The sequence below is a fragment of the Aotus nancymaae genome, unplaced genomic scaffold (genome assembly GCF_030222135.1).
Source record: "Aotus nancymaae isolate 86718 unplaced genomic scaffold, 86718_ANA_hifiasm-v0.15.2.pri h1tg000006l, whole genome shotgun sequence".
NCBI lineage: Eukaryota > Metazoa > Chordata > Mammalia > Primates > Aotidae > Aotus > Aotus nancymaae.
The window spans coordinates 97,005,001-97,032,167 of NW_026988417.1; the positions used below are offsets into that span (position 1 = coordinate 97,005,001).

Here is a 27,167-nt window from a genome sequence, read left to right on the forward strand (position 1 = left end):
TTCTTCTCTATTCCTCTCTTTCTGCTCCAGAAAAAATAAAGGAAGATGATTGTTTGGGTACAGAAAAAAAAAAAAAAAGAATGAATACTAGGTTTTTAACTTGTGTCTCTGGGTTGGGTAAAGAATGACAACTATTCTACAGTTTGTACAGAATTTCCCTTAGTGGTCATTGCTATGTAACAGAAGAAAACGAGTAGCTGGACCAGGCACTGGTGCAGGCCTATAGTCCCAGCTACTTGGGAGGCAGGAGGATCGCTTGAGGCCAGGAGTTCAAGGTGACAGTGAGCTATGACAGCACAGCCTGGGTGACAGAGCAAGACCCCATCTCTTAAAAAAAAAAAGTATTATAATAGAAGGGATAAGAAATAATATGTATGTGAGGTTTATTTCTGAGACCAGAGCCACAAAACAGAATCCTGACCTCTTAGCTATTTCCTTACCACACACATTTACTCGGGTACTTTCATTTTTTCAGTCTATATAATTCAATACTTCTGTGACAGAGAGGTGTTGGAGTTATTTTTTTTTAGGCAACTGTTTACATACAAACAGCTATGGTCTCCCAGGAAGGAACTTTCTCTGTTCAGTACAGAGGTCTGGGAAAAGACTGATGAAATTGCATGTGGGGAAGAAACAAGTCTAACTAAATGTGAATCTATCCTTTTTTTTTTTTGAGACCGAGTTTGCTCTTGTTGCTCAGGCTGGAGTGCAATGGCACGATCTTGGCTGACCTCAACCTCTGCCTCCCAGGTTCAAGCAATTCTCCTGCCTCAGCCTCCCGAGTAGCTTGGATTACAGGCATGCACCACCACGCCTAGCTAATTTTGTATTTTTAGTAGAGGCGAGGTTTCTCCGTGTTGGTCAGGCTGGTCTTGAACTCCCGACCTCAGGTAATTCACCCGCCTCAGCCTCCCAAAGTACTGGGATTACAGGCGAGAGCCACCGCACCCAGCAGTGAATCTATACTTTTTTTTTGAAACGGAGTCTTACTCCGTCACCCAGGCTGCGGTGCAATGGCGCGATCTCGGCTCACCGCAACTTCCGCCTTCCAGGTTCAAGCGATTCTCCTGCCTCAGCCTCCCGAGTAGCTGGGATTACAGGCATGTGCCACCGCGCCCGGCTAATTTTTATATTTTTAGTAGAGATGGGGTTTCACCATGTTGGCCAGGCTGGTCTCGAACCCCTGACCTCGTGATCCACCCGCCTCCCAAAGTGCTGGGATTACAGAAGCGAGCCACCGCGACCGGTTGGCAAGGGACCACAAAGGGGTAGGTCCCAAGGAAGTTGCATTGCTTGCTCCACCTGTCATGCGGGCTGTACTGTCTTCTCTCATTTATTTCCATTTACAGCGTTGAAAACTGAGGCCTTAGGCTTTGGTTGAAAACCAAGGCCAAGGGTGCCCAGCTATGAGTTAAGGAGGCCCAAGCCGAATTTGGCTGGAAGTCGCCAGTATAAGCCTCTCTTCAGAACCAGCCGCCACCAAGACGTCTTTAAGTCGAAGCAACTCACACCCTTGTCCACCTCGCCCTGCAGTGAACAAACTTCGGTCATACGGGCTCCATAACTCGTCTTGGCGTGGGCTGTGACTTACTGGGGAATGGGCCTCCTTCTCGTTCTAGCTCCTAAACAGAGAGGAGCGCAGCGCCAGGTGGTGTCAGGGAGGGCGGCAGCCCCTCCAGTGGTGGCACCCTCAGCCGCGGATAGCGTTCCAATCGGTAAGGACGCAACTAATGCTGTCCTTTCGGTGGACGGCTCCTTTTATTCCTTGGAGGTGGTCAGTGCACAAAACCAGTTTTCATTCTAAATACTCACACCAGCCCTGCTAACCGGATGGTCGGAGCCCCCTGCCTTCGCCGGACGCCCTCCTGGAAGCTTCAGGCCACCCTGACGATGGAGAGTCGGGTGCCCGCGCTCCGCCCCCGCGCCGCGGGTCTGTGCCCCCCGGCCTGGACCCCGACTCGGGCGTTCTAGAGGCGCGTGCGGGCGCCCCTGGGTGCGAGCCACGGACTCACGAGCCGCCGCTTGTTGCTCCTGCAGCCGCGACCTGGGGAAGCGAAAATGAAATTGACTTTTCCGAGAAATGATGAAAGCGGCGTTGCCCGCCAATGAGCAGCGGCGGCGGCGAACTTCCGCACCTCCCGGCCGGGCCGCTCGCGCCCTCCCTCCGCCTCCACCTCCCGGTTGCACAAGCTTGAAACAAACACTGGGGAGGAAGGGCGGAGGGAGGAGGGCGGAGAGGGGAGGCGAGGGAGGGAGCGCGGCCGGAGGAGGGCGGGGGGTGGGGGGATTTCCAGCCGCGGCTCTTCGCAGTTTCCTCTCCTTGTTTTGCTTTCGATCTGGACTGTTCTCAGGCAAGCCGGGGAGTAACTTTTAGTTTTGCTCCTGCGATTATTCAACTGACGGGCTTTCATTTCCATTTCACACACCCTAGCAACACTTATACCTTGCGGAATTGTATTGGTAGCGTGAAAAAAGCACACTGAGAGGTAACATTTTTCAAATAATAGTTGTGACTGTGCGTGTGTTTCTCTCGAGGGCATGTTTCTGGAGATTGTGAGGGGCCGTGTGTGTCTGAGTGTCCTGATGCCTTGACACGGTGTTTTGCAGACGGGAAATGCCGGGGTTCATAAATATTAGTACAGGTTTTTAGAGGAACAGTCGGCGCAATTATGGATCATCTGATTTTAGGGGAAGCAGGTTCTGCTGCTGTTGCTGCTGCCACTGGGGCTGCTGAGGCTGCGAGGAGGAGGAGGAGGAGGTAGAGAGGGAGGAGGAGGAGGAGGAGGTTGGTGGAGGTTTAATTTCACTTTTGGATTTGCAGATGCGGAGAGGTGGCTCCATGGACACAGACCTGCTGTGTGTGCTTCTGCGCCCCGGGTGTTGTGTGTGGGGGTGCAAGTCCGCTGGAGTCGGGCCTCATTTAAAACAAAATTGTGTGTGTGCGTGTTTGTGTGTGCGCGTGTGTGTGCAGCTACCGCCGCCAGCGGATCCGAAGGAGGGGAGCGGGTCCTCCTCGGTGCCCGCGGCGGCGCCACTCCAGGCTGCCTCCAGAGTCCATCAGCAGGCACCGCCGCCCGCCCGGCTGCCCGTGCCCGCGCCCCGGTCGGGAGGGGCGCCTCCAGCCACCGCCAGAGGAAACTTGCTGGGGCGCCCCGCGGGGTCCCGGAGCTCGCCTGCCCGCCGGACTCGGGGTCGGGTCGCGGGCGTCGGGTGCCAGCAGCCGGGGCGGGAGGGCGGGCTCGGAGCCGGGCCTGGCCGACGCGCCCCGCTTCCTGGGGGCTGGGCCGCCGCCGCAGCCGCTCGGAAGGGACACAGCGTCCTCCTTCCCGCCGGCCAGCGCCCGGCCGGGCCTTGGGGCTTTGTCACTGCACTTGCCCCGGTGCGCAAGGGGCTCGGGAGGCGCGTCCCGGGAGGGCACCTCGCCGAGGGGTCAGCCGCCCGGGCCGCGGCCTAGCGCCGAGCGCCCCCGGTCCCCGCAGGCGCCCCCGGCCGGCCTCGCGCGCTGGGCCTGACCCGCCTCGGCTATGGAGCGGCCGAGGTGGGGGCGGGGAGGCTCCGGGGACCGAGTGGCGCCGTGGGGGCCGGCGTCCCCTTGGGGTCCCGGGGCGGGGTGGGGACGCGAGTGCCCGCCCCGCGCCCTCCGACCCGGCTCCGGGCGCCGGGTGACATTCGCCCGCTGGCCGAACGTGGTTGGTGCAAAGCCGCGGCCGCCACTTCCTTTCCGCCTCGCCGGCAGGGCTCGCCCACCGAGTGAAGCTGGCCGCGGCCAATCGCGGCGTCCGCCCGCTCCCGGTGGCACGGCGTGGGGGCCGGCGCCCGCGAGGGCTGGGGAAGCCGTTCCAAGTTCCAAGGGTCGCGGGTGTAATTCCTGCCCCTCAGCACTCGCCGGCGACTCCCCTGGGCCGCTGGTCTGGGTGCGTTTGCCACCCTATCCTCCTTTTACCCTAAGAAGCGGGGGAGGGGAAGGAGGCTGGCAGCCCAGGCTGGCCTCGAGGGCCGCAGTAGGGCACCAGGTGAAGCGCACGGGTCAGTCTGTGTAGGCAGGACCCTGGCGATCGGCTGCAGGTGCGATCCCGGGGACTGGCCGCCCCGGTAGCTGAGAAGAGCGAGGTGGCGTTCGCTCATTTCTAACCCGGTACTGTCTGAAACTTGGGGACGTATTCCCCGCCCCCTCCCTCTTCAGCCTCCTCCCTCCGGTTGCTCCTTGTCCTTGGTTATGGAAGGAGAAAACGCAGTCGTTCTAAATGAGGAAAAGTGGTGCTGGCATTCGTCTTCAGCCACCGGCCTCCCTGTGGCTGGGACTCGGTCTGCTTTTGATGAATGGCCAGGCGGGATGGAAGATAGTTAGATTTCCGGTTGTGGATTTTCAGGAATCACCGAGACTGCTGTCAAGCCTGCAGTCATTTACTAGTTTTCGTATACTGCAGGTTTTCTTTGAACTGAGCAGTTCAGTTTTTGGTGCTTAAGGGCAGGTATACGCGGGGGTCTGGGGTTAGGCCAGGCGGTGGATGGTCATGATGCCAGGCAGATGCAGTTATCCCTACCAGGCCCCGAGGGTGACTCTGTTTAACTTCATCGCGCACACAGATTCAGGATTCGCTGATTTCCCCAACTTTGCTTTATTTTTGTTTTAGGGGGAGAAGGGGCAAAAATAGAAACCTAAAAAATCCTGGGAAAACGTGCCTTTTCTGAGGAACCTTCAGCAGATGGAATATTTAAGACTTGAACTGGCATCTCTAGGGGGAAAGTTGGAACATCTATTGATTGATGTGTCAGAGTCCGGAAGTTCACTGTAATTAGTGAACGATTATAACTTACAGCTTTGCCCGTTGTGTAAGAAATTAGATTTTGCTCTCTTAGATCCAAGAGTTCTTGTCTGTTATGATTTGTAACTGCTTGTTAAAATTAAACATTTACATATTTGATTCTCAGTGAGTTGTCATTTTTCTGTTAGAGAAAGTTCCAGTCATTTCAGGTTTACTTCCCTGTAAAAGTGTCATCGTAATCAAAAGTAAGGATTTATAGCCAAACTGGAATCAAACCATGGCCAACACATGCTTGACATGAAGTTCTAACAGCCTTATGATCTACGGTCCCACTTTTGTCCCATTTTCTGAAACACTTTATTAGGCAAATAGTGTACCAGAGTGAAAGACGTTTAAACTTACTGGAAAAATGGAAACTTTGGATGTTCCACGTTTGATGTACATCGATTTTTCTCATGTTACCAAGGACGTTGTATTCTTAACATCATCTCATACAAAACTCTTGTTTTAGAGCATTTTCACATAATATCCTTTTGATAGTGAAAAACCACTGTACTTTAAAGTGTTATGGTTCACTTATCTGCCTTATATCAAAAAGGGCCTAATGCAGACAAGAGAATTTATGTAGACACCCAAATATCCGTAGAACATCTGTGATCAGCCAGACACAGTGCTAGCCTCTGTGTACTCAACTGACAAGGAGAAAGACAGCTTCTTCACACAGTGTTCTACGTACTGACAGTGTTCTATGTAGTGAGCTGACCACAAACAACAAAAACTACATTGAGTTATTACCTTTTGGGGTTAGCTGTAAGGAGGGTAATAATAATTCTTAACTGTATCTCATAGTGTTGCTTTCATGAACAATTGAGATACTGTATATGAGAACATTGCATAAATTACAGCAGTCTTCAAATATGTAAAGCATTAACTTTCAAAATTTTATCAGATTATTCTTAATGTAAAAGGCCCAGATAATCAACGACTGGTTTAGACACCGTCTTTCTCATAGAATTTCCAGCAAGGAGGGATTTTACTTCTGAGTGTATATAAATAGTGATAAAAGATTAAACATGGAATAACTTTTATGTAAAGTATCAAGAAAATATTCAACAGTGAAATCCCATATTGTCAGGGAATTCTTACCTGTCAGAAGGAAAGTTAGGTGGTATCCATGGAGACCAAATGATATGGAAATAACAGTGATTGGACCAATGTATTTTCCCTCTTTAGATCAGATTAGAAAATCTTCCCAAGCCTCTCTGCTTTAGTCTGACTCTTGTTCACTCTTGTGTCAGATTCTTCATTATCTGTCATTGCAGGTGTGCACTGGGCTGATTTTAGCTTTTCCCATTTTTTTTTTTTTGAGACAGAGTCTTGCTTTGTCGTCACCCAGGCTGGAGTGCAGCAGTAAAATTTCAGCTCACCGCAACCTCTGCCTCCTGGGTTCCAGCAATTCCTGTGCCTCAGCTTCCTGAGGAGCTGGGATTACAACTGTGTGCCACCATGTCTGGCTAATTTTTGTATTTTTAGTAGAGATGAGATTTTACCATGTTGGCCAGGCTGGTCTCGAACTCCTGACCTCAGGTGATCCACCCACCTCGGCCTCCTGAAGTGCTGGGATTACAGGTGCGAGCCACCACGCTCAGCCTGCTTTACCATCTTTAGAGAGACTTGGCTCACGTGCATTTAATGAATGCTTACTGTGTGCCCAGCACTATATATGTGACAACATACATGGAAGTAAATTTAACTGATAGTATATATTTATAACATATAATTTATAAAATACAAAGTATATGCAAATAAGTGAAATTGCAGTGAAATGTCAGTTATTATTAGTAAAAATTATTCTTTTCATCTGTATGGGACACGATGTGCCTTGCTGCACAGGGGTAATGTCATGTTACCAAGAACATTATATTTTTCTTCTTAACGTTATCTCGTACAAAAGTCTGTTTTTAGAGCATTTTCACATACTATCCTTTTGATAGTGAAAAATCACTTTACTCTAAATGGAGTATCTGGGTTATGGTTCCCTTATCTGCCTTATACCAAAAAGGGCTTAATGCAGGCAAGAGAATTTATGTGGACACTAAATAAATATCCGTAGAACATCTATTATAAGTCAGACACAGTGCTAGCCTCTGTCAGGACCTTCTGCCTCTGCCTGCTCCATTGGTGCCCTGTGTCTGGCCTGAGTGTGATAAGCGGTCGGTGCACGATGCCAGCTTAATGCATAGTTGAGGGGTGGCTCTGGCGGGGGGGGTGACTCCCCCAAAGTGCTGGGATTACAGGTGTGAGCCACTGTACCCGGTCCTCGTGCCCATTTTCATTGTTCAGAAACACATACGACTTCCAGTCAGATTACCTTGAGAAAACTGGTATTAAATCTAGTTGATCTCATTACAGCAAAGGTAGAGACACGCGGTGTGTTGGTAAGGCTGGTCAGCTCCGTGTGAGAGAAACGCACCATCCCATTAGGCTTTCTTTTTTTTTTTTTAATTGCATTTTAGGTTTTGGGGTACATGTGAAAATCATGCAAGGTTGTTGCATAGGTGCATACGTGGCAGTGTGATTTGCTGCCTTCCTCCCCTTCACCTATATCTGGCATTTCTCCCCATGCTATCCCTCCCCAACTCCCCACCGCCCCTCTGTCCCCCCCACTCCCCCCCAACAGACCCCAGTGTATAGTGCTCCCCTCCCTGTGTCCATGTGTTCTCATTGTTCAACACTCACCTATGAGTGAGAACCCGTTAGGCTTTCTGAGGCAAACTCACCATCCCCTTAGGCTTTCTGAGGCAGTGAAACTAGCCAGGACCCTCCATGAATAACTTGAGGTCTGCTTGGGGATCTAGGGACCCCACGCAATTATTTTAAAAGAATAATCGATCTTGTTAAATGTAGTAACACATGCAATAGTTTTCTTAAATGCACACATTGTGTTGTTATTCCATTTATTTGTTAATATTTGTTGACAGCCAGCTGTGTACAAGGCTCTGCAGTGGAAGGTGCACGAACTCAAATTCCTGGAGTGGCCTTTTAGTTCTCCAATCACTTCCCCCTTTGGAAGTTTGCACTCTGTAAAATGTGGCTGGAGGAGACAGAACCTATGTGTGTTATGAAAATTGCCTGGGGAAGGGATTTTAGAAATTACTCAGGACCCTTTAGATTTGAGACCCTCTATAGCCCCTTTCCCCTCCTGCCCCTTCCTGCCCCGATAGCGAGCCTCTATTCACCACTGGATCCCTGTCCCCCAGTCTCACTCAGGTATGTGGCCAGAGCAAAAATGGAAAGCCACTGAATCAAGTATCTAATTGATCTTTTCCTTGGCTCAGATGAAAACTCTTTCCACATTTTAAAGAGCGCTTTGGACAGGGGCCTGTGGTCACTCTGTTGGCTTTGCCCACATTGGCCTTCCTTGTCATAAAGAAATGGGACTCCTGTTAAGTTTGTGATAACATGAATTTTCCTTTTTTTTTTTTTTTTTGAGATAGAGAGTTGCTCTTGTTTCCCAGGCTGGAGTGCAGTGACACAATCTCGGCTCACTGTAGCCTCCGCCTCCCAGGTTTAAGCAATTCTCCTGCCTCAGCCTCCTGAGTAGCTGGGATTACAGGTGCCCACCACCATACCTGGCGAATTTTTGTATTTTTAGTAGAGACAGGGTTTTGCCATGTTGGCCAGGCTGGTCTTGAACTCCTGACCTCAGGTGATCCACCCACCTTGGCCTCCCAAAGTGCTGGGATCACCAGCATGAGCCACTGCACTCAGCCGAATTTTCCATTTTGAAGAGGCAAGAAGGACTTTATTTTATTTTGTGTATTTGTCTCTTTGTCCAGGAAGTCCATGGAGAATTAGGTGCTTGGTTTTGTTTTGTTTCTGTTTTGGTTTATAGCTCCTTTATCAGTTTAATATTCCCTTTTGATAAGCAAGAAAGAGTGGAGTTGACAAAGAATGTCTGTGGATGAGAAACAGAAGGTGCGTAAGGTTCTCTGTCATGATGGATTCAAAGTATTTTTATCCCAATGGCAAGACTAATTTATTTCAGCAAAATATCTTAATTTAGGATTTCATGTGATAAAAGCTGGTCCTGTTTTCATTAAATGAATATTTTTGAGAATGAATTGCTTGCTTTGTAATTTTCATAAATAATTTCGTTTGGGCATACTTAACAGTCTGTTGCTATCTGCTGAAGGCATCTGATACTCGCACACCTAATGCGATCAAAGGAGAGATGAGCACACATTTTAATTTGTTCCTGTGGAGCATACGTTTTAATTGCTCTTATGAATGTCGGAGTTTTGGAAGATCCAGAGAAGTACTCTGTAGATAGACTCTGCTGTCCTGGTCCCCTAAGCTTAGAATCTTACTTATTTTCCCATTTCATGAGATTGACCTTTCAGATGAGGACGAACTGCATACAAATTGCTTTATCTCAAGTAATAGTGACCAGGTTATTTTTGAAAGAGCTCTTTTGTCCTTTTTACCCTAGCTCTGTTGGAGAGGATGAGAGAAATGACGGTGGTGTAAGACAGTGTCTTAACACCTAGTATGATGGGTGTGTCAGGCGAGAGGGCAGGAATGAAAGGCTGTTGGAAAGTGAGAGTTGGGGGATGGGGTGGTGAAAAGGAAAGTAAGAATAGTGCCTCCTGGATTCTCGAATGGGAGAGAGTGAAGAGATAATCAGGCAGGTAGATTTTTCTGTCTTTACACAAATGTCGTTGAAGGAGTTTTAGAGGTCGGAGGGGCAAGTTGAAGTTGGTTAGGCAATTAGTAGTAACTCAAGGACCAGTCGAAAGACTGGAGGACCCTCCGCTTCTGGCTTTGGGGTTAGAGCTTTTTATCGTGGGGATGATAAAGGCGGATGGGAAAACTGCTAGGCAGCAGCTGACGTTATACTACGAGGATACACGAAGTTGTGAGTAGTCACCTTAGGGGTACAGTGATGTTGCCGCATCATGACATTTAGGTTAACAATGGAGCATATACATGACTGTGGTCCCAGAAGATCATATACTTTTACTGTACCTTTATCTATATACAAGTACTTGCCATTGTGCTCCTGCTGGCCTACAGTCCTCAGTGCGGTAACCTGCAGTACATGTTTGCAGCTCAGAGCCACGGGCCATACCATCAGCCTGGGTGTATAGGAGGCCACACCGTGTAGGTTTGTGTGAGTACACTCTGTGATGTTCACACGATGACAGAATTGCTTAATGGCGCATTTCGCAGAATGTATAACTGCGTTGGTGTGGACACACTGTTTGGGGATGGGAAAATGCACACCCACTATGTGAGGCCGTTAACTAAATCTGAAATTGCCTTTGGAGGTAACCAGGGACTCCCAGTTGATAAAATTTATCAGAAATACTGTAATAGCTCTCTTAGGCCCTTCTCCCCCACACTGACCTTTCTTGGTACTGTTTTTATTTTATTTTTAAATTCTTAAATTAATACATAACAGATGTACATATTTTCAGGGCACATGTAATAATTTAATGCATTCATAGAGTTTGTAAGGATAAATCAATGTAATTGTGCTATGCAGATTATGGGAGGTAAATATGGAATTGGGGAAATAGAATGGCCTGATAATGTGTTTTCCTAAAGAACAGATGGGACAAGTTACAACTGAACTATGAATTCCATAACTGGGTAGTGTAGGTCACTGATTTGGGCACTCAGAACTCCACAGTGGCTGCAGTTGGGATTCTACATTGAAATAAACTTTCTGGAATTTACCTTGGTGCTATATACTTAAAGTCTTAAAAACGTTAAGCTCTCTGTTCCAGTCTGCTTCTTGGAACCTACTTATGTGAAGAAACCAGAGATGAGAACAAAGATTTATGTACAAGGATGTTTATTGAATGAGCTTTTGTTATGCAAAAACTTGGAAACACCCTAAATATCCAACAATGGGGACACATTTGAACAAATAATGGCACATCCAGACAGGACAGGTAGCTTATGAAGCTCATGTTTTCAAGCAGCGGTTAGTGATGTGAAAATATTTATGATCTATGTTGGTTGGGTGGGGAAAAAAGGATATGAAATTGTGCTTCTAATTTTATTTTAAAAACATATGTGTATATTGTGTATTTTAAAAAACCTGGAAGAAAACATATCTTTTTGATGGTGGAATTGTGGGTGTTCAGCTTTTTTTTTCTCCTTGAAACATTTTTGTATTTTCCGAATTTAAAACAGCAAGCACAATTACCAGTTACCCTTTTAACCAGAAGAATATTCTCAAGACAGTGCTAACAGGTGGTCTCTGCCCTCACCTCTGGTCCATGTAAGGTTAGAAAAACACACTGAGCGCTGCTGAGGAGGAGGCTGTGCGTGGGCTGGGCCATCCTCTAGCCTTTCACCTCCACCTGTGGACCAGCCTCTAGAGCCAGTGCTGACCTAGCCAGGGCTAGGAGGTGCCCTTGTCCTCAGACAGCTGTGGCTACTTGAGGACACTTAGATTGGTGGCTCCTTGGTGAGGTTGGGATGTAATGTTTTGTCAGGAACTGTGAAGGGCTTGAGACGTGATCTCACTTCGCAGTTAACATTCTTTGTACATATGAATACTGCAGAAATACAAAACTCCTGGGTAGGATAAAAGACTTCCTTGTTGATATTTACAACCGGGGCAACAGCCAGAGTGAGACTGCTGTGTCAGGCCCCTAAACCTTGACCCTTGGGTGACGCTGAATACTAATGGAATGTAGGTATGGGCTGCACTTTGTAGACAGGGACAGCTGCTCTGTCCAAAAGGAGAGAGAGAAGAAAAAAGAAGAAGAAAAAGGAAAAAAATAAAAACCTTAGTTCCCCTGACATGGGATGAAAAAGTTCCGGGGGTCTTATCCTAACCTTTTAGAATGTGAGACGCTTATGACCTGGGGATGTCTCAAAGTCTGGTTTTCATCCCGTTTGAAATGCACATCCTTATGGAGATAGGTGTGTGTTGGGAATCAGTTGGGGCTGAAGCTATTTGGTCCTCTTGCGGACATGAGAGGTTTTGTTATCCTTTTGGAAAAGAGCATTTAATGTACACAAATGGCTACAGATCTAATGCTTATGGTAAGTGAAGTGTCAGGTGTTTGTAGGGGAAGTGACAGTGAGTATTTCCCGTCTTCAGATCCTATACAGTCCCTGTCTTCATGTCCTGTACATTCCCTCTTCATATCCGATATGGCTTCTGTCATCATATGCCATACATCCCCTATCTTCATGTCCTAAATGGCCCCAGTCTTCATATCCTATACATTCCCTATCTCTACGTCTTAAACGGTCCCTATCTTCATATCCTGTTTAGTCCCCATCTTCATGTCCTATGCATTCCCTGTCTTCATGTCCTAAATGGTTCCTGTCTTCATATCCTATATATTCTTTATCTTCATATCCTAAACGGTCCCTATCTTCATATTCTATACACTGTCTTCAAATCATATGCATTCCCTGTCTTCATGTCCTATATATTCTTTCCGTTTGTATTGTATTCATTTCTGTATCTTAGTGGGGGGCGAAGGGATTTTATCGGAGCTCTGAGGAGTCTGGAAAGAAGTCTGGGAAGTTTGATTTTCCCACACACCTGTCTTTACAAGACCCCTGCTGGAGAATGACAGTAGAACTTAATCAGAGTGTGACCTCTGACTTTTCACAACTGAAGACCTCAAATCTCCAATTTTTATCTGAAAAAATATTAGAACAGTTTCACTCTCTTTGTGAACATGGAAATGTTTTTAGATTGCTATGGAAGTAGGATTGGGTGTAACCATTATGAGTTTAGAGGCTGAATGCCGTAGCACCCACCCCCCGCAAAAGAATATAGCCATACACGCAACATTGTCCAATACAAACATAATGTGAGCCGCATGTATAGCTTTAGTTTCCTAGTAGCCACTAGAAAAGTAAAAAGTAGGTAAAATTACTTGTAACAATGTATCTCATTTAACTCATTTTATCTAAAATATTATTTCAGTATGTCATTAATGTGAAGATATTAATGAGATATTTTGCATTCTTTTTTCATAACAGTACATAAAATCTGATGTGTCCTTTACAACTATAGCATGTCTTAATTCAGCCTAGCCATACCGCAAGTGCACAGTAGACCCATGTGGCTGGCGGCCTCCATCTTGGTTGGTGCACCACAGGGAGTGAATCAAGGTGTGAAGAGAATGCAGAGAGAAAGTTTTAGTACAGGGAATAACCCTAGGAGGACTGCAGGAAAGCGGAGTTGGAGTGGTTGTTTTGGTCATAACTGCACGAATCTCCTTGTGCCTCTCCCCACAAACCATACCTAATCTCTTCAGCCTAAAACAATGAAATGCTCTGAATTTCTATAGAAGCAGCGTACTCTATGTCCCATTGCTAGGGTAGTTAGCTATCTGCATCTTGATGAGATGAATGTTTTCTAGACTCTTGAACTGTTATGAAAATCTCTGATTATTTGGATTTTTCCATTTGTATCACCTGTGTGGTGAGCTGTTAGAGAGCCAGGGTCCAGCCTGATTCCTTTCCATTCCTCACCAGTGTTTGATACCTTTAAGAACTTGATAAATACTTGTTGATTTGATTTTCACCTGTAAAGCAGAGATTGGCTTGGAAGGCTGAATTCCAGCTCAGGAAGGATGGCACAGATCTAGTTTGTACTAAAAACCTAGTGATATATGAATTGAACACATAAACATTAGGATTTGTCACTTTGAATTAGGATTTGTCACTTTTTATTAGGGGTTCCACACCCAGAAGGTGAAAAATTGTTTGGTTTTTCTCCTTTGTATCTAGTCCTTTAAAAAATCTCATAAGTTCATTCCTTCGATGTTTAAGTTCCAATGATGGTACTAATACCTTCTTGTATGTATAAAGAAGCTATATTTGGTGATGAACTGGAGATAAACATTTGGAAGCTGCTACTTTTTCCATGGGTTCTTTGTTAATAGTAACTTTGTTATTAACAAACACAGCCCATAACAACTATGCAGTGAAATTCTTTTGAAATCAAGTATAGTATTTTACAGTTGCCTTCATTTGTTCTCTTTGACTGTAATTGTTGGGTTGAAGCAACAGACTTATCCAGAGAGCCAAGGCAATTTATTTTTACTGAAGCCTACCTAAGAACTGCTTAGGTAGCTTTTCTCTGCAAGATTAAATGCGACCTTCACGGAATCACGTTAGCAGGGCCAGCAGCTAGAAAAATAAAGACTAAACCAAACGTTCAGCAGCGAAATTCCCAGCTGCTCAGGGGCTCAGAGCTTTCCTGATTGCTTTCTTCCAATGAAAACACTGTAGATTAGTTTTAAGTGAATTCCAGTAGGTTTGGGGATTTGCCACTGACAGAAGAACAGCAAAGCATAATCTCACTTTAAAATAATAGTCCTGAAGGTAAATCTTTATTGGCTCTTTCTTGGGATGCTGGGATTTTTGTTCGTATGGGAAAACTCAACTCGTACCCACTGTTTAGCTGACCTTTGAAGGTAAGGCCCTCAGTGTAGGAAGGAAGAAAGAGGACAGAGCGGGCAGATGGCGGCTGGACACCTGGGATTGTGTGGCAGGCCTGCTGCTCCCCTTTCTTCTCTCCATTGTAGTGGGGTGGAAACTTGGGGAGCCTGTGAGGAAGGCCCCTGTAGGGAATGCAGACGACCTGCTCTTTCCACTATTGGGTGCCGTCATCCTGACGATTGGTGAAGTCAGGGTGAATTGAAAATGTTATAGGAGAGGATTTACTTATCTTACAGGTGCTTTTGATGCATTACATTTTTTTTTCTTGAAAGTCATTGCAATTTGGAGATGGGGGTAGAGGAGAGCGCTTAGCTGAAGGAGTTGACTATTTTGATCATTCATCCTTTCAGTCATTTATTTAGCAGGTGTTCATTCAGTGCTATCCATATGTAGAGGGAGCTATAAAACAAAAGAAAAGTAAGCAACTTGGATTTGAGTCAGCCAGGTAGGTAGATGGTCTGCATTCCTCAGAGTTAGCAGCCTAATTTATCCAGATAGAGAAAACACAGTCCAGCAATTAGGCAGGTAAGGTGACGGTTCCAGAAACAATTTTAGTTATCTCTGAATCCCTTTCAGAGTTCTTCCATGGACCCCATGGGGTTGTCTCAGATTGTAGGGGAAGCCACGGTGCTAATGTGACAGATTTTTTTTGCCAAGTGTATACATTTTATTAAAAAAAAAAAACACGGATTCTGAATAGACTGTAAAATAGGCATAAAACAACAACGCATTCTTTTGTTGTTCTCGCTGTTTCTCCACGGTTCTCCCACATAGAGTTTGGAACATGGAACTGTGGCCTGGTGTCTTTTGTCATTCAGGAAAACTGATGGGCTAAATCCTGCTAATTATCTCCCCTCTCTACTTCCCCTTCCCTGGACTGCAGAACTGCAGAATCAGTACTCCTGCTCCCCACGGTAAAGTGAAGGAAGCTGATGGCACTCTCTGCATTATTTTTGAAAATTTTATGTGGATTTGAAATAATTTCAAAATAAAAAGGTTTTTTTAAGGCTTCCTATTAGTGCTTAGAGTTACTGTTGCTTATTTAAAGTAACAGCCTAATAGAGTATATTTGTAAGTTTCTTTGATCCCCCACATCAATCTAAAAGGGATTTCTTGTAGGTCTTTTTCTAGGTAGGTCCTACTTCACATATCATTTAGAACCCTGTCCTCACAGGGCTTGAGGGGACATCACCTTGAAGGGGAAACTGGTCCTTACTTAGTTTTGAAAATGCCTCATTCTCTCTCTCTCTCTCTCTCTCTCTCTCTCTGTGTATGTGTGTGTGTGGCCCCAGTGAATACTTTAAGTTACCTGAAATTAAATAATAATTATCATCCATAAAAGCACTGAAGGAAACAATGACAGCAAGTAGGGAATTCATAAATGCATATTAAAGCATTCATTGTGGTGAAATTTACGTAGCAAAATGTACCATTATAATCATCTTAAAGTGTATAATTTGGTGACATTAATCACATTCACAATGTTGCCTGACCAGCACCACTGTTCATTTCCGGAACTTTTTCCATATCTGGATCAGAATCTCTATACCCATTAAACAATCACTGTGCTTCCCACAGCCCCTGGCAGCCACCATGCTTTCTGTCTGTGAATTTGACCACTTGAGGTGTCTCATGTAAGTGGAGTCATACAGTCTTTGTCTTTTTGTGTCTGGCTTATTTCACTTAGCAGAATGTTTTCCAGGTCCATCCATGTGGTAGCACGATCAGGACCTCATTCTGCTTTAAGACTGAGTAATATTCCCACACTGTGTTCATCCATTCACATCTGTTGATAGACTCTGGGATTCTTATTAATTTAGCTATTGTGAATAAGGCTGTTATGAAGATTTTATAAAAGTATGTTTGAGTCCCTGCTTTAAATTCTTTCAGTCCTGTTGAATGCTGGGTCATACGGTCATCCTATACTTAACCTTTGAAGAACCACAAAATTGTTTTCCAGAGCTGTACCGTTTTACATCCCCATCAGCAATGCTCACAGGTTCCAGCTTCTCCACACCCTTTACCAACATTTGTTATTAGTATCTTTTTGTTTTTGATAGGGTTACCCTCATAGGTATGAAGTAGTAGCTCATGATGGTTTTGATTTGTATTTTCCGGTAACTGATGGTGCTGAGCATCTTTTCATGTGCTGCTTGACCATCTGTGTATCTTCTTAGGGGGAATGTTTATACAAGGCCTTTCTTCATTTTTGATTTTGTTGTTGTTGAGCTGTAGGTTCGAGTCATTCTTTTTATGGTTTTGAAAATGACACACTAGTATGGTCTGAAAAACTAAGCAAGATTCTCCCCCATTACAGTACGTGTAGCATGTGGCAAAAAGTTCTGTTTTCGAATTTTGAGACGCTGTAAAGCCAGTGAAGCACACCCTGGGGAATTAACTTATGCAGGAGTGAAGTAAATCAGCATGCATGGGTAGGCGAGAAATCAGTTAGAAAGCACCTTCCCTTCTCACACCGTGCTGGAATTGGGAGTTTCTGTAGCAACTAGTGCTGGCCCCTTCCCTTCATTCTCATTCTTTCGGCTGGAGAAATCAAGTAACCTGCTCAATGTATTGTGACCAGGTTAAGTACTTAGTATGTTTTGTTGAACTGTGCAGTAAATAATTACTTTTTTTTCTGTTGCATTTTAAATGCAGAAATTTCTTGTGAGAGGAAAAATAGCAGTGCTTGAATATGGTAGTGAATTTATCGTAGTGGCAGCCCTTGTGGTAACCTCTTGGCTTGGGACTCATGAAGAAGACCTTAGGGTTCATCCCTTCTGTGGTATTTCAGGATAAAGATTAGTAAAAGCAGCCTCAGAATAATATTCGGGGGCTTAAGAATTTAAATATAATTCATTCAATAATGGTTCAATACTATTACTGAGTAGATGAAAAAAAATTGCCATAATAGCAGATCTGTTAAGTAAAATGAATAAAAGCATTTATGTATTTATTGTGAATTACTGACAGAATGAGAGACCATTCATTTGTTCTTACAAGAGCTATAGGAGATGAAGAAATCCAGTGACACATCACAACTATGTGGTGGCAGGTTCATCGTTGGTCTAGTTTTATGTCCTGCAGAAATTTTTCATTTCACTCAATCCCTTTGAAAAGCTGAACTTTATTGAATAATATACCCTGGCAGGATCATGAGTGGATTGTAACTGAGTTGTAAATAATTGGAAGAAGATGCATACTCTGTGTGCTGTGAGACAGAGTGGGAAGAGGAGTTGCAAACATTTTTATTCTCTTTAGGCTTGGGGCAAAGATTTAAAAAATCTTTAAAATTAGTTTTAAGTACTGTGAAAACAAACACGATAATGATGAAATTAAATTGAAGACTCTCTTCTGCAAACAAATAAATAAAACCCTCAGAGGAATTCATTCCTTCAGCAGACATTTAACAGCTGTGTGTGAAGCCCTGTACTGTGAAGATGTAAAGTTGAAAATTTCGGATCCATGCTCTCAAAGAGCTTATCGTTTGGTTAGAGAGACAAGCAGATAAATAACCATCCGTGGTCATGAAAACAATGAAAAATGGACGTCGTGGAAGCACCGCAAGCCAAAGGCTGAGGGAGGGAAGAGGAAGAAACTGTATCTTCTTTTTATTTTTCTAAATTGCCTGGAGCTACCCATCATGAACTAAGAGCTATCTCTTTGACCAGAGAAACTGGCACGTGCTTCACCACTGACTTCCGACTGGCCGGAAGGAGGAAGGCAATGTCATCTGGCGGCCGGTGGGCGGGCTGGGCGTTTTTGGTTGAAAGAATAGCAAGAACAAAGACACGAAGGGTTGACAGTTTCTTCTGCTCCTGGTGCATGGACCGCTCTCCGGGGTGGCTGGAACAAACAGATGAAGGAGGGAGTGTCAGGGCCAGTTCCTGGTGGCCACAAATATCTCACTCAGGGCATGTGTTCCTGTTTCACAGTAAGGAAGCGTTTTGTTCCAAGGATAGAGCCAGCTCTTTTTTTTTTTTTTCGTTTTTGGAAGGTTATTGAGAATTTGGAACATTTCCCCCCCCACCCCGTGCATTTCAGAAGATGATAGCTAATGACTGTTAGCAGCGGGGCGTGTCGCAGCTGTGCACCTGCAGCGTTGGAGAGGAGCTGGAAGGCATGTACATTTGTAGAGTCCGTGGTCCATTGCGGGAAGGACTGGATCGTCCCTTTGATAATAGCCAGGCCTGTGTTTGAGGTGCTTTCATAGAAGTTTCTAAGAGGAAGTGATGAATAGGTACAAAAATATTTTTTGTACTCTCTTTTATTTGTTTTGAATGGGTTTGTAAAGAGAGTGAAGTGATTATGAATAAGTTTATAATACTCAAATGAGGAGGAATTAAAGACAGCTGGTTCTAATCCAGGTGAGAAACCCAAGTTAGAGAATCAAAGATAATGGCAAGGCCCCCTGATACAATGCCTTTGTAGGACAGAAGTTAGGACAGGGCTTCCTGTCCACCCAGAGTGTCCCCAGGTGACCCCACGCCAGGCCACGGAAGGGCTGGGAGAACACCTCAGGTTCAAACCTTAGCCAGCGAGACTCAGGAACTGGAGGGAGCCGGGAGCTGGCCGTGCCACATTGAGGCTTCTTTGCATTGGGACCACCTGGATGATCCAGGAAAATTCCCCTCTGTCAAGGTCAACAGACAACACATATTTATTTATGTATTTATTTCTCGAGATAGAGTCTTGCTCTGTCGCCCAGGCTGGAGTGCAGTGGTGCCATCTCGGCCCACTGCAACCTCCGCCTCCTGGGTTCAAGCGATTCTCCTGCCTCAGCCTCCCGAGTAGCTGAGATTACAGGTGGGCGCCACCATGCCCAGCCAATTTTTGTATTTTTAGTAGAGACGGGGTTTGTTTATGGCCAAGATGGTCTCGATCTCCTGACCTCATGGTCCGCCAGCCTCGGCCTCCCAAAGTGTTGGGATTACAGGCGTGAGCCACCGCGCCCGGCCATCAGACAACCTTTAAATCACCCGCCTCCTTAATTCCCGTTTGTCCCATAACACAGTCTATTCACAGGGCGCAGAGGCTAGCGTGTGGGACACTTGGGAGGCGGTATTCCGCCTGTATCGTGTTTTAACCAGAGCCCCTCACGCTCCTCATCCCACGCAGCTACAGAGTGACTGGGGAGGTGGGGCCCTCGGGTGCGGAGGCGTCACAGCTGGGGTGTCCAGCTGCTGCGATGGCACTGATGGAACGTTTGCCGGACTCTTCACTTCCCTGTGCGGGGGTGGGGGGGAAGATACATTGGAAGGTGTTATTCAAAGGCCTAGACATTCCTGTGGTCTATTTCAGTCTCTCACCGTCTACACTCTGTTAACTATCACTGCCTTTTTCGAACCGGTTATTCGTTGTAGAGGGCTGGGCGACATGCCTCGCGTAGACTCAGTACCCTCAGCCCGCGTTGGCTGAATTCAGCTGCAGTGATTGATGGGGCGCTTCAGTGGCTATTTCCTGTGCAGACACAGAGACGCCTGCAGCACCTTCGCGCTGCGGGACTCAGGCAGCGCGTTTTCCCGCGGGGAGGGCGGAGCGGGCGGCAGGTGGAAGCGCATCGGCCGGGTGTGTGCCCTCGGCCGGACTGGGGCATTTCCTCCACTCAGTGGTCAGGGACCCTCACTGCGGTGCAAGGACATGTGGCCGACTTTCCCTAGCAGCCTCAGGGAAACCTTCCAGCAGTTTCCACACCCGTTTCTCGTGTTCCTGTGGCGCAGCTTCTGTGTATCACGAATGGCTCAACCAAGGGTCGCCCCCCTCCCGTCTCTTGCCCTTGTCGTTATTCTTCTTTTCGTTGGGAATGTTCTTCCTTCCCTTCCACCTGAGGAACGCTCGGCTTCCATGCCCAGTTCAGATGCTTCCTCCTTCCAGAGTTCTCTCTTTGGAAAAAGTTTTTTTTTTTTTTTTTTTTGAAATGCAGTCTCGATTTGTTGCCTAGGCTGGAGTGCAGTGGCGCGATCCCGGCTCACTGCAAACTGCCTCCCCGGTTCAGGCGATTCTCCTGCTTCAACTTCCCACGTAGCTGGGATTACAGGCGTGCACCACCACACCCTGCTAATTTTTTTTTTTTTTTTTTTTTTTTTTAGTAGAGACGGGGTTTCACTATGTTAGCCAGGACAGTCTCGATCTCCTGACCTCGTGATCTGCCCGCCTTGGCCTGCCAAAGTACTGGGATTACAGGCGTGAGCCACCGCGCCCAGCTGGAAAAAGTTCATCTATTTAAAGTGCAGAGTCACATTATTGTGAGGCTAATAAACTAATGGGGGTGAGTCTGATGCAAAAATCTAATCCAAACCAAATGTGTCAGAGGCCTGTGATGAGTGATGGTGGGTGTGCTGCCACAGGGCAGGTGCCTGCTCCAGTGTGCTTATCCCCGCCGTGCTTCCAGTCTCACCGCCGGGATGCCAGCTTGCTTGAAAGCGTGCTTTAATGCTGATGTGCCTGCCTTGTCTTTGCAGGGTAAGCCCTCTGAGGCCAGATGATGTTGGTGTACTCCGCAGAGCTTTAGATAATGCTTTGCATGCAGTGATTTTCATGTGGTTGGCTCGGTGAGGTTTTTGGAACAAAAAGTTGAACCAATGTAATTCAAAAGTGTATTAACATCCTCAGCTGTATTCACCTGGAAAATGGCATGTAGATAGTGTAAGGCCGATTGCCTCGCCGAGAGCTCGGACACACCCCCCCGCCTTTTTTCCGAAAGCTCGGACATGCTCGCGTTGTTCCCTTTTCCCCTTCTCGCACAGCCTGGCTTTCCCTTAAAGAAGCCAGTATGCAAGCAGGGTCTTGTGATTTTAGCCAATAGCAGCCAAGTCTTTCTAGCCAATAGCAGCTGAGTAATTCTAACCAATAGCAGCCAAGTCCTGTATGCAAACAAAGGCTTGTAACCTTACCCAATAGCAGTCCTGCTCTCCCACAACCAATCGAGCTCTCCCACTCCCTATAAAACCCCACATCTGAGAGGAGTCTGTGTGACTTCTCCAGCCCCTCCTGTCGGGCTGCAGAACCTCACCCGGGAGCCTGAATAAATTCCTTCCTATTGGATCTTCTTGTGTTGGTCTCAGTTTCTTTCCTTTTTGAACCCGGCAAGAACAAACCTCACAGATAGTAACATTTTTCTTTTTTAGGTTTCATGCTTTCTGTAGTCATTTTGTTTCCTTTGCTTACCATTTGTTCCTAAGTTTATCCATCGCAAAGAAAAGTTAATATCATCTGCCTTATCCTCCTCACCCCTTGCCCTCAGTAAGTTTTCCAGGAGGGATTAATCCACTTTCTTATCAATGAGTAATTACTACATGTCATTATGTGCAAGCTACTGTACTTGATATTTTGGGATGAGTGAGATGGGACTCCTCACAGGATTTTAAACAGATATGCCTGTTGCCAAGTACCAGAAGCTGTAAGCTTTGCTTGCATCAGAAGGTGGAAGAGTGCAGTGGATTATGCCTGTAATCCCAGGACTTTGGCAGGCTGAGATGAGATGGGAGGATCATTTGAGGCCAGGAGTTCAAGACCAGCCTGGGCCACATGGGGAGACTTCTGTTTCTACAAAAAAAAAAAAAAAAAGAAGAAGAAGAAAAAGAAAAAGGAGGAAGGGAGAGGGAGGAGGAGGAAGAAGAAAGGAATCAGTGGGATAAGAAGTTAGAAGAAGAAGAAGGTGGAGGGAATCAGTGGGCTAAGAGGTTCCAATGAGAGGTTAGAAAGGTGGGATGGGGATGAATTATGTAGCCAGCAGTCCAGATTTTATTTAGTGGGCATTGTGGAACCGTGGAAGGATTTTCTGCAAGGTCAGGAGCCATTTGGGGAGATTAATCTGGCCAACAATGTGCAGGGTGGGAGAATATGCTTCTATTACAGAAGGTAGACCCTGGATATTGTCTCGCTCCTTGTGAACACCCTGGCTTAGTCACTGCAGTTAAGTGGAGCACAGGCCTTACTGTTTAAAATTTCTCTGGGGAAGTCTTAGGAGAGACCAATGAAATCTAACCTCCTACTTTTCCTCGTAACATAAACTATCCTTTATGTATTTTTTCTCACGGTGGCTCTGCTAAGTTGCTGTTAAGATCTCTGTTTAGTGATGATGAAACTGTGTGTTGGAGAAGTTAAGGGCTGTGAGCAGCGAGGTTCTAATTCAGGTGTGCTTGACGCCTGACCTGAGCTCCTGACACCATATTATTTCAACAAGGAGGGGGAAAGAAAACGAACCATTGCGGTCCCAGGAGGGGTTGACAGAGAGGGGGAAACAGTGACCATCTGAGGGATACCACATCCAACCATCCAGCCTCTGGCTACCATTTGGAAATTGGTGAGAGGCAGTAGGTATCTTCCAAAAATACTTGAAGACAGTTCTGCAGCTTGCAGGAGAGACATGCATTCTTGCTTTGGAGGTATTCCTGTACTTAGAGTGGGTAGCAATTTTGGCTCTCTTTTTCCAGTTGGAATTCATCGGTAATTGGGATGGTTTATCCCAGGAACTGAATCAAACTAGTGGAAACTGTGGTGCATAAGTTTATAGTTTGTGTGTTGGAGCTTGACCTGATTGGAACATGGAGAGTTAAATTGGCTATCTCCATAATAATTCATAATAAGAATAACACCAGTAATAACTGCTAACCTTTATGGAGCGCTTCCTGGCAGAGGGGACAGCTCAAAGGAAATCCTCAAAGGAAAAGTGGCAGCAAGAAGCAGACCCTCGGGGCCAGCCTGTGCATATCGAGTGTGGGGGAAATAATTTATTCTCATCTAGGGAAAAAGATAGTGCCCCTTCAAAATCAACCTTTCGGAGTAAGTTATTTTCAGGCAACTGGTTTTTGGGAAAATGTTGGTTTTCAAGGTAGTCTGCTAGTGATGTGTTTGAAATCAGTAGCAATTTTCTTTCTTTATGCAAGTAGGTTTTCGACTCGCTGTGTCACCAGGCTGGAGTGCAGTGGCACAATCTCGGTTCACTGCAGCCTCCACCTCCTGTGTTCTGGCGATTCTCCTGCCTCAGCCTCCGAGTAGCTGGAATTACAGGCGCATGCCACCACACTCCATTAATTTTTGTATTTTTAATAGAAACGGGGTTTCACCATGTTGGCCAGGCTGGTCTCAGTCTCCTGACATCGTGATCCACCTGCCTTGGCCTCCCAAAGTGCTGGGATCATAGGCGTAAGCCACCGCGCCCGGCCCCAAATGGATTTTCTTGGGCTCCAGTTCCAGTATGCTGGCTCTTTAAGAGTTTGTGTTATTTGACCTTTCGCAAATACTGAACGCATTGACATCTCCTCTCTCTTGTCCCCTCGTGTTTTCTATGTTCTTGGTGGGGCAAAACACGCCTTTTGAGGTCTGTGGAACTTAAAAAGGAAGTCGAAGGTGACTGGGTGACATAAACAGCTAATTGAGATCCTGACTTTTCTGCCACTCTCCCCATCCTCAAGCCGGCGCGGCTCAGTTACCCACTTTGATGTTTGCCCTTTTCCCACGTGCTTCCTCTTACTGAACTTGTTCTCTATACTGTTACTTTGGACTGAGAGGTCTTTTCTGGCTTGCATACTGCAGGCTGGCAGTCTTAAAGGTAACTCCCCACTGCACTCCGAGGAGGGGGAGCTGTGCCTTCCCGAGTGCCTTCACTGCAAAGGCAGTGCTCAGAGGACGTGCTGATTAAGGGAAATATAGGATCACTTCTTTTCCCATTTTCCATATGGAAAGAAGCTTTGAAAATGCAGTATGTGCTTGAGTCCATATGCTTCGAAATCTGTGCATGATTCTTGCTTTGCTGAATTGCAGAGGCTGATGCCCTCTAGATGCTGCGATCCAGGTCCAAACATACCTAAGGGTCCCAGCATGAGTTTAAATTGATAAAATACTTTAAAAAGTCGGTCTACGCTTTTAGGTCTTAATTACCTTGCATAAATTTTTCTAGAAAATACTCTTTAAAAAAATGATAGAGTGAAAAATACTCTTAGATTTTCTAATTTAAATGTATCTGGAAAGTAATTTATCTGCAATTCACAGTTTTCTCATGTTATCTGTTTTTTACAGAAAAGAAAATTACATTTGTATCTGCAGCCAATTTAATGATCATTGTAGATTTTAAAAAACTTTTAAGGAAGCATGTTTCATACATGATTAGATTGCTTGGGAAGCATTCCTGAAAGTGACATGGCTGGGTCCAAGGGTGTTTTTTTTTTAATTTTTGATACCTATGGCCAAGCTGCTGTTTGGAAATGTGGTACCTATTTATACTCCCATCCATAGTGCATGTAAGATGCAAAACACTATTCTAGATACTTTACGTCTCCCCTCCCCTCCTCTTCCTCTTTCCGTGTTTTTTTTTGTTTTGTTTTTGTTTTTGTTTTTGTTTTTTGAGACAGGGTTGCTCTGTTGCCCACACTGGAGTGTAGTGGCATGATCCTAGTTCACTGCAGCCTCTACTTCCTGTGCTCAAGTCATCCTCCTGCCTCGGCCTCCCAAAGGGCTGGGATTACAGGTGTGAGCCACCACACTGCCTTATTTTACATGCTTCTTTATTTAATCCTCACAAAACCTGATGAGAACCGAGAAGGTCAGTAACCTGCCCAAAGTCGCAGCTAAATGATAGAGCTGGGGGTGAGAGCAGGCAGTGCAGCAGACATCCACGGTCCACGCTCTTGGCCCGCTCTGCACTTCCATGGCAGCCAGCATGAGAACATGAGCAAAGAGAGGCTATGATGAGACTCCTTCCTTCTGGGAGCCCCTCCATATGAATACGGCCTCGTCTTTCCTTCACTCTCCTCCTTGATTCATCAGGTGGGATCGGTGCAGAATGCTTTTCTTGGGGCAAGGCCTGTGATCTTCACATTCTTTGTGTAATGGTATAATTTGGAAAGCAGCAGTGGTGACTTTGGAGAGCCGGCCCCTTTCCTCAGCTCTCCTGTGCCCCTGTGCTGCTGTCTTTGCCCTTGTCACCTCTGCTGGCATCATTTCCCATGACTGAGGTGCTGGGGAGCTTGGGCCTGGCCTGGGTCCCCACATCACCTGAGGAGGGTCTCCAAATAGAGGGGTGAAGGTTTACAGAGCTTGTGTAGGGATTTCAGGCTTTAAACCCATGCTTGTCTTTACTGCTGCATTTGGTGCGATGGATTGCAAAAAATGTGTCTGTTTTCATCGGTGAAGGCCTAGGGTCATATAGGGTCAAAAGACTTCCTCTTTTAGGAAAAGTCCCAGACAGCTGCTCACTTATCTTCTTGTTCCATCCCTGTTTGTGGGTGATGTGTATTTTTAATTGTTTTTCGCTCTGAACAAAGACTGAGCAAGCAGAAAGTGTTGGGAAGGGCCCCGGGGGACATTCTGGCTTTGTGTTTTCTTTCTGACCTGGGGGCCGGGGGGACTTCAATGTTCACGTTCCTGACAGCAGGAGACAACTGTAGGAACTAGTGTAGTGACCAAGGCCAGCTGGGGAGGCACACCAGTTTCCTACCATTTATGTTTGAGGACTAACAGCGCATGTAGAAAAATACTATTTCCCAGGGGTTTTCTATTACTGAGAATACCCCTGAAGACAAAGCCCATTTTTGGATCCTCAGTTTTCAGGATAATGAAGTTTGATGACCTAGAATCAGCTTTGGCATGGGCTAAAGCAGAGCACCCTCTTAAAATGAGGACAGTAACGAGACCAACCCCATGGGGTTACGTGAGGGTTAAATGAGATAATGTATAGAGCTTAATGCTGGGTGCACCATGGGTGCTTAGTAAATAGTCATTGCTCTCACGGTCCCCACCACCACTATTATCTCCTGAGGCATCAGGAGAGCATTTCTGTGAAGCAACTTTGGACTTTTGCATGTCTAAATCTATAAACAATTCAGTGCCTGCTAATGTAGAAGCTGATTTAAGTACCTTGGCCCTTAGGGTAGGAAGGTTTCTGGGGTTACCTTTAGTGTTTTTCCTTTCTTCACTCTTTCATAAGGAAGAGTATGCCTCTCTGAAGTGAATTTCTACCCAAGTGCCGTGGAACCTAAACAGTTCAGTGCATTTTATACTTCTCACGTTGCATGATACATTTGCCTTTTCATTCAAAATTGTGTGATAAAAGAAATGGAGGAGGTAAACTTGCCAGACAATTCCTCCTGTATGTTTGAATTTGTGCCTCTAGGTATTTAGTTTTTCAGTTTTGCAGCAAAGCTTCTGCCAAGTTTTTTTTTTTTTTTTTTTTTTTTTTTTTTGAGATGGAGTCTCACCCTGTTGCCCAGGCTGGAGCGCAGTGGTGTGATCTTGGCTCACTGCAACCTCCGCCTTCCGGGTTCAAACGATTCTCCTGCCTCAGCCTCCCAAGTAGCTGGTATTGCAGGCATGCGCCACCATGCCCAGCTAACTTTTGTATTTTTAGTAGAGGTGGGGTTTCACTATATTGACCAGGCTGGTCTCGAACTCCTGACCTTGTCGTCCACCGGCCTTGGCCTTCCAAAGTGCTGGAATTACAGGTGTGAGCCAATACGCTCAGCCAATAACTTTAGTTTTTAAAGCAAATATTTAGAATGTCATGGAGAAAGACCAATGATGTTACAAATGCCGTCATAAAGGAACCTTAGGGAGATGATTTTAAAGAAATTTAGAATCTAAATATTTAAAGCTTTTCTTATTTTATAAATAAGTGTTTTATGTATTCGATTGGTAAGTTAAAGCACATACAGATCGTTAAGTAAACCTGATTTAAAGGAAATAATAATTTTCAGTGGCTACTTAATATTTCAAATTTTATAAAAATATTCAGGAAAAGTATTTTTCCACTTTCTACTAAGCAGAAGTAGTTTGCATTACACTTTTTCATTTCAGAACTAAACAGTGCTATTATTCACTACATTAAGCATCATGTGTGCCAGATTAATTTGTAATATAAATACAGTTTAAGGAAAATGATGCTGATTTTTCTGTATTGCATGATAACAATAATATATT

General features: G+C 45.6%; 1 protein-coding gene and 1 long non-coding RNA gene across 3 annotated transcripts in view; one reads left to right on the top strand and one right to left on the bottom strand.

The window, feature by feature from the left end:
- Positions 1–1,895, bottom strand: part of LOC135271821 (uncharacterized) — a 9,536-nt gene extending 7,641 nt beyond the window's left edge. The window contains exon 1 of the long non-coding RNA XR_010339956.1: positions 1–1,895. This exon is cut by the window's left edge and continues 601 nt beyond it. This is a non-coding gene — a long non-coding RNA (uncharacterized LOC135271821).
- Positions 1,896–2,291: 396 nt separating this feature from the next.
- IRF2 (interferon regulatory factor 2) overlaps positions 2,292–27,167 on the top strand; it is an 88,671-nt gene continuing 63,795 nt past the window's right edge. The window contains exon 1 of one of the 2 annotated variants that reach the window (XM_012472556.2): positions 2,292–2,486. The gene's annotated coding sequence lies outside the window, so the exon portion shown is untranslated. The remainder of the gene's footprint in view (positions 2,487–27,167) is intronic. The other variant, XM_064369846.1, reaches the window with a different exon arrangement.